The sequence below is a fragment of the Dermochelys coriacea genome, chromosome 1 (genome assembly GCF_009764565.3).
Source record: "Dermochelys coriacea isolate rDerCor1 chromosome 1, rDerCor1.pri.v4, whole genome shotgun sequence".
Lineage (NCBI taxonomy): Eukaryota > Metazoa > Chordata > Testudines > Dermochelyidae > Dermochelys > Dermochelys coriacea.
In genome coordinates, this window is record NC_050068.2 from 309,117,910 (window position 1) to 309,131,194 (window position 13,285).

The 13,285-nt window shown below is 41.8% G+C and overlaps 1 protein-coding gene across 3 annotated transcripts in view; it reads left to right on the forward strand.

The window, feature by feature from the left end:
• KCND2 (potassium voltage-gated channel subfamily D member 2) overlaps positions 1-13,285 on the forward strand; it is a 463,856-nt gene that overhangs the window by 302,182 nt on the left and 148,389 nt on the right. The window lies entirely within an intron of this gene.

Here is a 13,285-nt window from a genome sequence, read left to right on the forward strand (position 1 = left end):
GCTAGCCGGAGACCTGATGTTAGCAAACAATTATGCTGGGCCCTCATGGGCAAGTGTTGTTGGAACTTATGCAAACAGTTTACAAACACAGAGGTAAACACAAATGGCACCCACAGAGCACACATGTGTCCCAGCCCCAAGGGAAGTGATGGGGTCAGTCAGAGGCTCCCCATCCAAGCACAGGTCCAGTAGTAGAAGTATGTGAATTGCCTACTCCACAGTTGAGCTCCAGGTGCTCTAGGTTCTCCTGTGGGATTGCCATAACAAGGGAGAGCATAGTGTGGGAAGAGTGTCCAGTAGAACTAAAGACAGCACTTCGATGTTCTTAGAGAGTTTATATTGCACAGTGAAAAGTAAGATTTAAGCTCTGCAAGCCTCCCTTTTGAATTGGATGCCCAAAAAGATATCTTGGTGAATATCACTTGAACCACTACCTTCATATATTTGCTTATGCTCAAATAAATTTGTTAATCTCTAAGGTGCCACAAGTACTCCTTTTCTTTTTACCTTCATATAAGGTCATTAGACGAGAAAGATGTGTCTTTTGTTGTCCCTTCATCCTGCTGTTAACATGGTGAGGGCCTGAAGATTAGGAGAAAAGTTCACCGTAAGCAGCTTTCTGGTTACTCGAAATACACCTTCAGGCTTTAATCTTCGGAGGCTTCTTTTTGGGAGGTTCAAGTTATTTTGTCAGACCAAGCCCATGGATGTTTACGATCATGCTCAGCCTCCAAAGGTTCAGTATGGTGTTAGAGAGGATGGTGAGATGTGGGTCAGGTTTGTGATTTACAGGGGGTGGACCACCTGGATGAAATTTTTATTTGCAGCAAGGGTGGATTCAAAAGAGGAGAGGAGACAAGTTTGTTGGCCTCTTGTCACGTTGGCTGGTATGTTAGAAGTACTGCCAGCAAATTAAAAACGGAGGACTTCCCCCACTTTTTCCAGTGGTGGGAGGCAGCCAAGCAAAACCGATGGTGCCTCCTACTACCAGGTGCCCAGTGCAGATAATCAGTCAATAGGGGGCCAGGTTCCCTGATTAAATTGGAATTGGAAGCACGCATCTCCTGAAGAAGTTGGGGAATGGGATTGAGGCTCCTAATGTGTAGTACAGCGAAGGGGTTAAACCCCCTCTTCTACACCCCCTTAGCCCTCATATGAGGGGACACATTGGGGTCCCAGAAATAGTACTGGGACCAGGTTAACAGGGTTGGAAGGCTGATGGCAGCCCTCTACCAGGTGGAAGAGATTATAAAGGAAGGGTGACCTGCATTAAATCAGTTGTTATCAGCTAGTTCCCCAGTGAGTTACTTGATAATCTTAAACAAAATTCCTGGTGTCTTTCCTGCAGGGTCCGAGACAAAGGTACTTTTGTAACAAATGTCCCTCTCTGCATAAACCTCATGCAAAACCTTAGCATCAATCCTGTACAAAAGGTTCAGCCCTGCAGTGCATACTCTGGGAGACTGCTAATGACTTCAGTGTGAACAGTAGGATCAGCCTCAAAATGTGGCTATTTAGGGATGCGGCTTCTAAAAGGTTAATGCGATGAAATGTACAGTTCTCCACAGGAGAAACAAAATAGCATGATTCCAAGTCAAGTACCCTAACCATAATCAAGAAGCTTCTATAGTCTTACACAATAGTGTTCCTTTTACTTACATAAAAAAGTAAATGAAATGTAATGTTCCATTAACTTACCTTAGGCATAATAAAAAGTTAAATTAACAGAAAAAATGGGGAATTTTCTTGTAAAGTCTGTGAGAGTTGCTTATAGCATCAATCATCCCTTAATTCATAAATCCCTTTACTACATCTTACAGCTGGTTGAAAGTATTCACATGAATTTTAAAGAATAGTAGGTGTTAACCTTCCAGGTTCACCTCTGCCTATAGGAGATTAAAATGCAAGCTCATTTGAGACTGATAGCTCTATTCTAAATCTGTTCCCCATTTACAAAAAAAAGCAGTTTACAGAGGCTTAAGAGCTTTTCTGACTAATTAAAAAAGGAAAGAAAACTTCCAACAGGGTCACAAAATATCCCTGGGGACACCCTTAAAATAATGTGAGTTTATCTTTTCTAAAGAAGTTTGGCAATTTTTGCCTTCACAGGAGTGATCATTCAAACGCATAAGCAAACACATTTTTAGTACAGCTTCAATAAATAGTAGCAATCTTAAACATTGACAAAATGCTTGAGTACACTAGAAATGCTGGTCTGGCTGCAATAGCTGGGAAGAATTTCTCAAGAATGATCTCAGATAAGCTTTGCAATAACTATGTTTCAATGCAAATCATTTTATTTTAATGTAACCAGACATCTTTCACCCTTTAACTTGTCGATTTGGGCCAGGCTCCCAGATGCAGCTATCAACTCCACCCCTTATTCTGCCAAACAAATGAGGTATGTTGTGGCATTCTACAGATGTCAGTGAAACATCAGTTTAAAACATCACTGCTGGAATTACAGCAAAGGAAAAAATAGCACCCCTTACACAAAGACATTAAAAGAGTCTGTATTTCACTGCCTACCACTATAGTATCATGTGATTATAACTTGTGCTTGGATTCCATGTCATCACATCGGAGTTCAACTAATACACAATGGTGTCTCTATTGATAGGTGAACTCTGTGTACTTGTTAAACAGTAAGGGGAGCCACATTCCTATTTTGCCTATAATAAGAAGGATCCATGCTGATATTTGCCACTGATCCAACCATGAGCATAATTCAGTTGTGCAATGCCATTTGGAACTTCATGTGAGAACTATTTTATTTTTTAAGATGTGTGAATGTTGGGTTTCATCTGTTAGTCAAAATTAAAGCTAGATGTGTGAGAATGCACTCTGGGTGGCTGAACAGAAGCAGGCCATCCTCCACCACTTGTAAAAGCAGAAACAGTAGCTGGACTCATTGTGCCATTCTTCTCTGACCTCCCCAGAATAGTAGCAAGATTCTCCTGGTATGACTACATGGCAGCTGGGACACAGTCTGCCCAAGCTAGGAGGCTGACTTGTGCCTGCAGAGCTCACACTATCACCCTAAAAATAGCTGTGGACGTTGCTGCAGCAGCAGAGGCTCAGACTAGGCCCCCAAGCTCAAGCCCACATTACTTGCTGGGTCCAAATTGGGGTGGCTTGCCCAAGCCTCCACCAGTGCTACAACATGCACACAACTATTTTTAGAACATGAGTGCAAGCCCCACTACCATAGGCGCTGACTCCGTGGATGCTCCAGGGCTGGAGCACCCATGGAAAAAAAATGGTGGATGCTTAACTCCCACCGGCAGCCCCCTTTCAGTGCCTCCCCCTTCCCGAAACGCCTCCCACCCACCATGGACCAGCTGTTCCACAGCATTCAGGAGGCGCTGCGGGGGAGGGGGCAGGAGCGCAGGCTGGGTGCACTCGGGGAAGGGGGCAGGAAGAGACCAGGCAGGGGTGGGGCTTTGGGGGAAGGGGTGGAGTGGGGGCAAGGCCGGGGGGGAGCACCCCCTGGCACATTAGAAACTTGGCGCATATGCCTTCTACCACAAATCGGTCCAGGCTGGTTGGCTCATTCCCAGCTGCAGTGTAGACATACCCATTGACTCAGAGAGAACACCTCCCCCGGTTAACATTCTACCACATATTCTGAGAGCTATCCTATTTTCCATTTCCTATTCCTACCCTTTGCTGATATATTCACCCTTACTTGAAAGGCTGAGAAGTATTCATGGTAAATGCTTATGTATTCTTTATCATTTGCGTTGCAGTAGCATCTCCAGGCTGTACATGAATGTAATAAAAAATTAACCCTTGTCCCAAAGATCTGCCAAGAGCATAGCAGAAGCTTACTCACCCCACCATGCTCTTGCCTCAGACTGCCATGAGGCTGGCCAAATAGAACTGACTTATGCAAAGTCTAGCCCCATCCCAACTTTATTTTCAGGACACGTGAAATCCCTTGAATACTGTGTGCAGTTCTGTCACCCCATCTAAAAAAGATATATTAGAATTGGAAAAGGTACAGCAAAGACAACAAAAATGATTAAGGCTATGTTATTTACCCCTTTACACAATCCAAGATCAGGGTGGTCACCTGCTTAAATGAATAGGTAGCAGGTTTAAAACAAACAAAAGGAAATACTTCTTCACACAAACACAGTCAACCTGTGGAACTCTTTGCCAGGGATGTTGTGAAGACCAAAAGTATAACTGGGTTCAAAAAAGAATTAAGACACGGTCATGGAGGACAGGTCCATCAATGACTGTTGGCCAAGATGGTCAGGGACCCAGTCCATGCTCCAGGTGTCCCTAAACCTCCAACTGCTAGAAGCTGGGATTAGAGCACAGCAGATGGATCACTCGATAATTGCCCTGTTCTGCTCATTTCCCTCTGAAGCATCTGGCACTGGCCACTGTCAGAAGACAGGATACTGAGCTTGATGGATCATTTGTCTGACCCAGTATGGCCATTCTTATGAGAATAGAAATTCACTCTATAACTTTTTCAATCTTACTGAAGCTCAGGAATTTAAAAATGGCCTCTCTTAGCGTTTTACACAGGAGCCTTTAATGTACTGAAATAGCATCTTGGTCTAATTGTGGTTCTAATGCAACCAAGCTTACTTTTTAAAAAAACTTCATTTGAAACTCAGTTATTGATTCTGCTTTCCTAAGCATTTTGGAAGGGTTCTTCCTTTTGGAATCTTCTTCAGATTTCCTTCCAAGCTCCTTGTACATACCTGGAACCTAGTTGTAGCTAGCGCCTCCTTAGCTTGTGTTCTGGTTCAATCCAAGAGTTACTGGAAGGACTGGAGGGAGCACAAAACAATGGAGGATGCCAGATATTTCCAAGGGAACTTCAGACTTCATTAGCTTTTAAATTCACATACTCTCATAAATGTCCTTTCAAAGGGAAATCAGACTATGGACATAAATTGTAAATTGATTTTTAAAAATAGAGGGGGAAGGTTACAAGTATGTATCACAAGAGACTAATCCGCAGGCAAGCACTGTTATCTTCCAGTAAGACATTGGTGTGAGACCATTTATTCTAGATTTAGGGCTCTTTACTTGTGTGATCTTTTGTTCTCTCCTTTGTTCCTTCAGGATCCTCTATGTGACTTTCTCAGGCACATTGTGTATGACATTCTACTTTTCTTACAAAGAATATATGTGAACACATTAAATATAGGCCTCTAGGCTATGATGTACTCATTGTGAATTATATCCATTACCTTATATAAAGATTTAGTGATGTACCCTTTTTTAATTTATTTTTTTTTGGTCAAGTTGAAAATGTAAATGCTTTGGTCTCTGCCCATCACCATGAGAATAAGGACAGAAAATCAGCAAGGAAACATGAAAAGTCTCTTCCATCAAAATTCTGTTCAGAAACAAAATAACCCCTTGTGAGTCAGTCTCTAAACAATGGGATGATGCTGCAGCAAATACTTTGACAAACGCTTTGTGGAAGCAGAAACACTATCAGCACTCAGTGCTCCAATCTTCCCTTAGCAGTGAGATTATCTGATGCTTTAATCAGTGTTCTTTATCACTTAAAATGTAGACTTGAGGTAGAGCATTAAGACTATAAACAACACTGAATGAATGGGGGAAGGAATAAGGAACAGCACATTACAAACTATTTCAAATATTTGCTATTTGATTGAGCAAAGATATGAGGTATCTGAAGGGAAAAGCTCAGACTCACAGATGGAAGCAGGGCTGGGGAATTTTGAGGGGAGACTGGGTCAGGAAAGTGGTCAGTGGAAGCATGTGACTAAAAGAACCAGGCAGAGGAAAAGATGGGCTAGTGAAGGAGAAACAGAGTTTAGGAACAGGTTTGCAGAGTTGGAAAATGAAGAAGGGGCTCAGCACGTACTTGTTGAAGGTGGAAGGGTAAGGAAGAAGAGAAGAGAGGCTAGTCCTATAGGAAAAGCAGAAGAGTCAAGGGAGACTACTCCAAATATGAGCCCCAGGAGGATACAGGATGGGTTGAAAAGGATTATAAGGGAAAACAGGAATGGAAAGAACTTGCAGCCAGAGGGAACAGGGGAGAGACTGGAGAATAGCACTGTCACCAGGAAAAGGCAGGTCTACGTGATCGGGGACTCTTTATTGAGAAGAATAGACAGGCCTGTAACTAGAGCTGATCCAGAGAATAGAAGGGTGTGCTGTCTTCCGGGTGCTAAGATACGGGATGTAGACTTGAGGTTGAAAAGGATCCTAAAGGGAGCGGGAAAGAATCCCCTAATTATCCTTCATGTGGGAACTAATACAGCTAGATTCTCGCTGGGAAGTATTAAGGGAGACTATGCTAGGCTGGGGAAGACGCTTAAGGAAATTGAGGCTCAGGTGATCTTTAGCGGGATCCTTTCTGTTCCTAGAGAAGGGCAACAAAGGTGTGACAAGATTATGACTGTCAACAGATGGTTTAGGCAGTGGTGCTATAAGGAGGGCTTTGGGATGTATGGCCACTGGGAGGCATTCACGGACAGAGGACAGTTCTCTCGGGATGGACTTCATCTGAGTAGAGAAGGAAATAGACTTCTAGGATCAAGGCTGGCACAACTGATAAAGAGAGCTTTAAACTAGGAATTAGGGGGAGATGGTTGGGAGATGTCCAGGTAATCTCCACGCCAGATTTTAGCATTGAGAGGGAAGAAGATGAAGTAAGAAAGGATACAGCCGTGGGTAGGAGAATGTATATAGGAGCGAGGGCGGTGTGGATACTAGTCTAATAGGTTCTACTGGCTGTAGAATGACTGTGCCTAATAGGGTACAAAATGTGAGCGAGGCCAAACAGCAAAAATTAAGATGTTTGTACACCAATGCAAGGAGCCTAGGTAACAAAATGGAGGAACTAGAGCTACTGGTGCAGGAAGTGAAACCAGATATTATAGGGATAACAGAAACATGGTGGAATAGTAGTCATGACTGGACTACAGGTATTGAAGGGTATGTGCTCTTTAGGAAAGACAGAAACAAAGGTAAAGGTGGTGGAGTAGCATTGTATATCAATGATGAGGTAGAATGTAAAGAAATAAGAAGTAATGCAATGGATAAGATAGAGTCCGTCTGGGCAAAAATTACATTGGGGAAGATAACTAGTAAAGCCTCTCCTATGATAGTGCTTGGGGTGTGCTATAGACCTCCGGGATCTAATTTGGATATGGATAGAGCCCTTTTTAATGTTTTTAAGAAAGTAAATACTAATGGAAACTGCGTGATCATGGGAGACTTTAACTTCCCAGATATAGACTGGAGGACCAGTGCTAGTAATAATAATAGGGCTCAGATTTTCCTAGATGCGATAGCTGATGGATTCCTTCATCAAGTAGTTGCTGAACTGACTAGAAGGAATGCCATTTTAGATTTAATTTTGGTGAGTAGCGAGGACCTCATAGAAGAAATGGTTGTAGGGGACAATCTTGGCTCAAGTGATCATGAGCTAATTCAGTTCAAACTAAATGGAAGGATTAACAAAAATAAATCTGCAACTAGAGTTTTTGATTTCAAAAGGGCTGACTTTCAAAAATTAAGGAAATTAGTTAGGGAAGTGGATTGGACTAAAGAACTTATGGATCTAAAGGTAGAGGAGGCCTGGGATTACTTTAAATCAAAGCTGCAGAAGCTATCGGAAGCCTGTATCCCAAGAAAGGGGAAAAAATTCATAGGAAGGAGTTGTAGACCAAGCTGGATGAGCAAGCATCTTAGAGAGGTAATTAAGAAGAAGCAGAAAGCATACAGGGAGTGGAAGATGAGAGAGATCAGCAAGGAAAGCTACCTGATTGAGGTCAGAACATGTAGGGATAAAGTGAGGCAGGCTAAAAGTCGAGTAGAGTTGGACCTTGCAAAGGGAATTAAAACCAATAGTAAAAGGTTCTATAGCCATATAAATAAGAAGAAAACTAAGAAAGAAGAAGTGGGGCCGCTTAACACTGAGGATGGAGTGGAGGTTAAAGATAATCTTGGCATGGCCCAATATCTAAACAAATACTTTGCCTCAGTCTTTAATAAGGCTAAAGAGGATCTTAGGGATAATGGTAGCATGACAAATGGGAATGAGGATATGGAGGTAGATATTACCATATCTGAGATAGAAGCGAAACTGAAACAGCTTAATGGGAGTAAATCGGGGGGCCCAGATAATCTTCATCCAAGAATATTAAAGGAATTGGCACCTGAAATTGCAAGCCCATTAGCAAGAATTTTTAATGAATCTGTAAACTCAGGAGTACTACCGAATGATTGGAGAATTGCTAATATAGTTCCTATTTTTAAGAAAGGGAAAAAAAGTGATCCGGGTAACTACAGGCCAGTTAGTTTGACATCTGTAGTATGCAAGATCCTGAAAAAAATTTTGAAGGAGAAATTAGTTAAGGATATTGAAGTCAATGGTAAATGGGACAAAATACAACATGGTTTTACAAAAGGTAGATCATGCCAAACCAATGTAATCTCCTTTTTTGAAAAAGTAACAGATTTTTTAGATAAAGGAAATGCAGTGGATCTAATTTACCTAGATTTCAGTAAGGCATTTGATACCGTGCTACCTGGGGAATTATTAGTTAAATTGGAGAAGATGGGGATCAATATGAACATTGAAAGGTGGATAAGGAATTGGTTAAAGGGGAGACTGCAATGGGTCCTACTGAAAGGCGTACTGTCAGGTTGGAGGGAGGTCACCAGTGGAGTTCTTCAGGGATCGGTTTTGGGACCAATCTTATTTAATCTTTTTATTACTGACCTTGTCACAAAAAGTGGGAGTGTGCTAATAAAGTTTGCAGATGATACAAAGCTGGGAGGTATTGCCAATTCAGAGAAGGATCGGGATATTATACAGGAGGATCTGGATGACCTGTAAACTGGAGTAATAGTAATAGGATGAAATTTAATAGTGAGAAGTGTAAGGTTATGCATTTAGGGATTAATAACAAGAATTTTAGTTATAAGTTGGGGACGCATCAATTAGAAGTAACGGAAGAGGAGAAGGACCTTGGAGTATTGGTTGATCATAGGATGACTATGAGCTGCCAATGTGATATGGCTGTGAAAAAAGCTAATGCGGTTTTGGGATGCATCAGGAGAGGCATTTCCAGTAGGGATAAGGAGGTTTTAGTACCATTATACAAGGCACTGGTGAGACCTCACCTAGAATACTGTGTGCAGTTCTGGTCTCCCATGTTTAAAAAGGATGAATTCAAACTGGAACAGGTACAGAGAAAGGCTACTAGGATGATCCGAGGAATGGAAAACTTGTCTTATGAAAGGAGACTTAAGGAGCTTGGCTTGTTTAGCCTAACTAAAAGAAGGTTGAGGGGAGATATGATTGCTCTCTATAAATATATCAGAGGGATAAATACAGGAGAGGGAGAGGAATTATTTCAGTTCAGCACCAATGTGGACACAAGAACAAATGGGTATAAACTGGCCACCAGGAAGTTTAGACTTGAAATCAGACGAAGGTTTCTAACCATCAGAGGAGTGAAGTTTTGGAATAGCCTTCCAAGGGAAGCAGTGGGGGCAAAAGATCTATCTGGTTTTAAGATTCTACTTGATAAGTTTATGGAGGAGATGGTATGATGGGATAATGTGATTTTGGTAAGTAATTGATCTTTAAATATTCAAGGTAAATAGGACTAATCCCCTGAGATGGGATATTAGATGGATGGGATCTGAGTTACCCAGGAAAGAATTTTCTGTAGTATCTGGCTGGTGAATCTTGCCCATATGCTCAGGGTTTAGCTGATCGCCTTTTTTGGGGTCGGGAAGGAATTTTCCTCCAGGGCAGATTGGAGAGGCCCTGGAGGTTTTTCGCCTTCCTCTGTAGCATGGGGCATGGGTGACTTGAGGGAGGCTTCTCTGCTCCTTGAAGTCTTTAAACCATGATTTAAGGACTTCAATAGCTCAGACATAGGTGAGGTTTTTTGTAGGAGTGGGTGGGTGAGATTCTGTGGCCTGCGCTGTGCAGGAGGTCGGACTAGATGATCAGAATGGTCCCTTCTGACCTTAGTATCTATGAATCTATAAATCTATTTCATTTTTACCTTGTAGGTGTGCTTAGCAGAATTACCTAGTCAGAGTCTTTGCCCTTAGAAAGGCAGCAGCTGTTCATAAAATAGCATTGCCATATTTTAAGCAGTGGAGAACAATCCTTGAGAGAAGACCCACACTCTGAGTTGTTTTCTTCTAGTACATATGATGGGGTCAGTGGGCTAAAAAGAGGCTTTAATTGGAGGAAGGAAATGGTCCACAAGTGTAAAAATTGCTATCATATCTTTTTGAACTAGATAATCTCTCTTTTATGTATTAATTATGGTATGAACCCCATCGTTAACAATTCTCTTGATCATTGGGGAAACATCCCATTTCTGTTATATTCAAGGAGTCTCCAAGGAAAATGGGAAGGTCTGCTAATTAGGAACGGGTCTGGAACAATGTCAGATATGTGGATTGTTACTAGGTATAAAAGGGAGCATGCACAACTGTGCCTAGAGATTGGCAGCCCCTCAGATTCTTGCTGCCTACGCAAGTTGTGTCAGGAGTCCCCTTATCTGCCCATTTTTAGAATATCTTCTCTTACACAGATCTAAATGAAAACTGTTAATGTGGTGCTTGCTGAGATAAACTGATGAGCTGCCAGGACCTCAGATCATTCCAGAAATGCTACTAGTGGACCTGGACAATAATAATTGGGCATCACTGTCTTACAAGTTTTGTTCTTGTATGCTTATTCTTTTCTTACTGCAGGGGCACCTGTATTGACTTCTTTTAGCTCAGTGCTAATAGTATCTCTCTGGCTCATTCTCATTAGAATTTCCTGTGTCTGCCCACTGTAATGCTATATCATGCATGATGGCAATGTCATTTAATAAAGCCACAAAGCATGCACACACTGAATATTTAGGAGGCCATAAAAATATACCATCAAATGTATTTAGGTCTCTATTTTGATATTTAGTTATTTATTTAGATTTAGTAAATCTAAAGCTCAATTTTAAAGTGTCATAGTTTCTTTCAATAACCAGTCGGGTGAGCCTTAATAATAAAGCATTATCATTTTCCCCTCAATGGGTGTTAGAATAGGAGCCAGGAGCCATGTTTTAAATGTAACCAATATCACCTGGACAAATAGAGTGCAAAACATTAGAAATAGATCAAGTAAATTGGGATAACATAGCAAAAAGGGAATTGATTTATCCATTAGCCAACTACCTGCAATCTCACCAGACTGCAGTTCAGATAGATTATTTATTTCAAAGAAAAGAAAACTAGAGAAAACAGAGCACAGAAAAATATATCAGTAACTAATCAAGTCTATGAAAATGATCACAGGAATGAGAAATGGAAAAGACCTATGAGGTCATCTAGTCTCTCTCTCTCTCTCTCTCTCTCTGCTATTACTGATGTTTTTATACTACACATTTGCTTTTGGTTCTAGTCCAATTTTTATTTACATATTTAGATGTTTAAAAATCTACTGCTTTCCTCAGGAAATAGATTTCTTCCCTCCACAAAGCCCATTTTCCAGGTCCTTTGGGTGAAACTGTAACATCCCTGTGTGCACCTGTTTGAACTCCATGCTCTGAGGCAACTTGCGCACACACTTGGACAAAAAACTCTTTATATTTACATGAGTAGCACAGGTAGAGACTTCTGACTGTCTGGTTCAATATCATCCTGTTGTTTCTGTTTCAAGAAAATGTGAGATTTTCAGCATAGAGTAAATAAATGATGGTAGAATATGGCCCTTAATGTCTTAGTTCATTCATTCTATGGTTATAGTTAGGGCTAGGTTTTAGTCACGGGTATTTTTTGTAAAAGTCATGTAGGTCACGGGTAGTAAACAAAAATTCACAGCTCATGACCTGTCCATGACTTGTACTATAGACCCCTGACTAAATCTTGCTGGGGGTGGTCCGGGGATGCTGCTGGGAGGCAGCTCGAGGGCACCACGGGTGCTGGGGAGGGCGGCCTGGGACCCCCACTGGTGCTGTGGGGGGCAGGTGGCAGCACATGGCCCGGGATCCCTGATGGTTCTGGGGGTGGGGCGAGCAGCGGCGGGCGTCCCAGGACACCCGCTGGTGCTGGTGGGAGTGGGTTGCTGGGGCTGGCAGGCTCCCTACTTGGCTCTGCGCGCTGCCTCCACCCCAAGTTCTGGCTCCGCAGCTTCCATTGGCCGAGAATTGCAGCCAATGGGAGCTGTGGGGTAGTACCTGCAGATGGAGGCAGCATACAGAGCTGCCTGTCCACACCTCTGCTTAGGAGCTGAGGGAGGGGGATGTTGCTGCTTTTGGGGAGCCACCCAAGCCACCCAAGCACCGTCCAGAGCCCTCACCCCTCCCGTGCCCTAACCCCTAGCCCTGAGCCCCCTCCCACACCCAAACTCCTGCTGCTGCTGGGGGAGGAGGGTGTGGTGGCCCGAGACTGCCCCAGCAGTGACTGGCCCAAGGGCTGCCTGTGCACTGTAGAAATCCCAGAGATCCCAGAATGTCATGGAATCCATGACTTCCATGACCTCCATGACAAATTTGCAACCTTAGTTATAGTAGACAAACATGCTAAAATGCAACCAAACTGTAAAAGCCATATCTAATTATAAAATGATGCTATTTTAGTATCAAAATTACTTACCTTTCCAAAGACTTCTAGCAATGTAGCATAAGAAATTGTATGGTTTGATATAATTTGACATAACATTTTGCATTTCCTTTCTTATTGTCTTAAGAGAATCTTAAAATAATGGCAAAAAGAAAAGGAGTACTTGTGGCACCTTAGAGACTAACAAATTTATTAGAGCATAAGCTTTCATGAGCTACAGTCTATGCTCTAATAAATTTGTTAGTCTCTAACGTGCCACAAGTACTCCTTTTCTTTTTGCGAATACAGACTAACACGGCTGCTACTCTGAAACTTAAAAAAATGGAAAATTTAATTAATCAACAGCAAAACTGAAGTAGTAGATAAAAGGGTGCATGTGTACAAACTTAACAGTTTTCACAGTTGTTAAATATTAATGGCTTTTCAGTTTAGTATGGAACATTCACTAAGCATATCATAGTGAAAAATAAAAGTCTAATTAGGAGTGGGGTAGCATAATTTTTATGCTAGCGATATTCAAGAAAAAAATAAGACAATATTTTTTATCAGAGTTCACGTCGGCCACAAGTATTAAACGATAAATGCAATTCCTCCATTAGCTACACCTTTTTCATGTACCTGTTATATATATGTTATTTTATTAACACTAAAGGAAGCATTATAGATAATATACTGTTAGATTTGCCTGTTTAATTGTAAA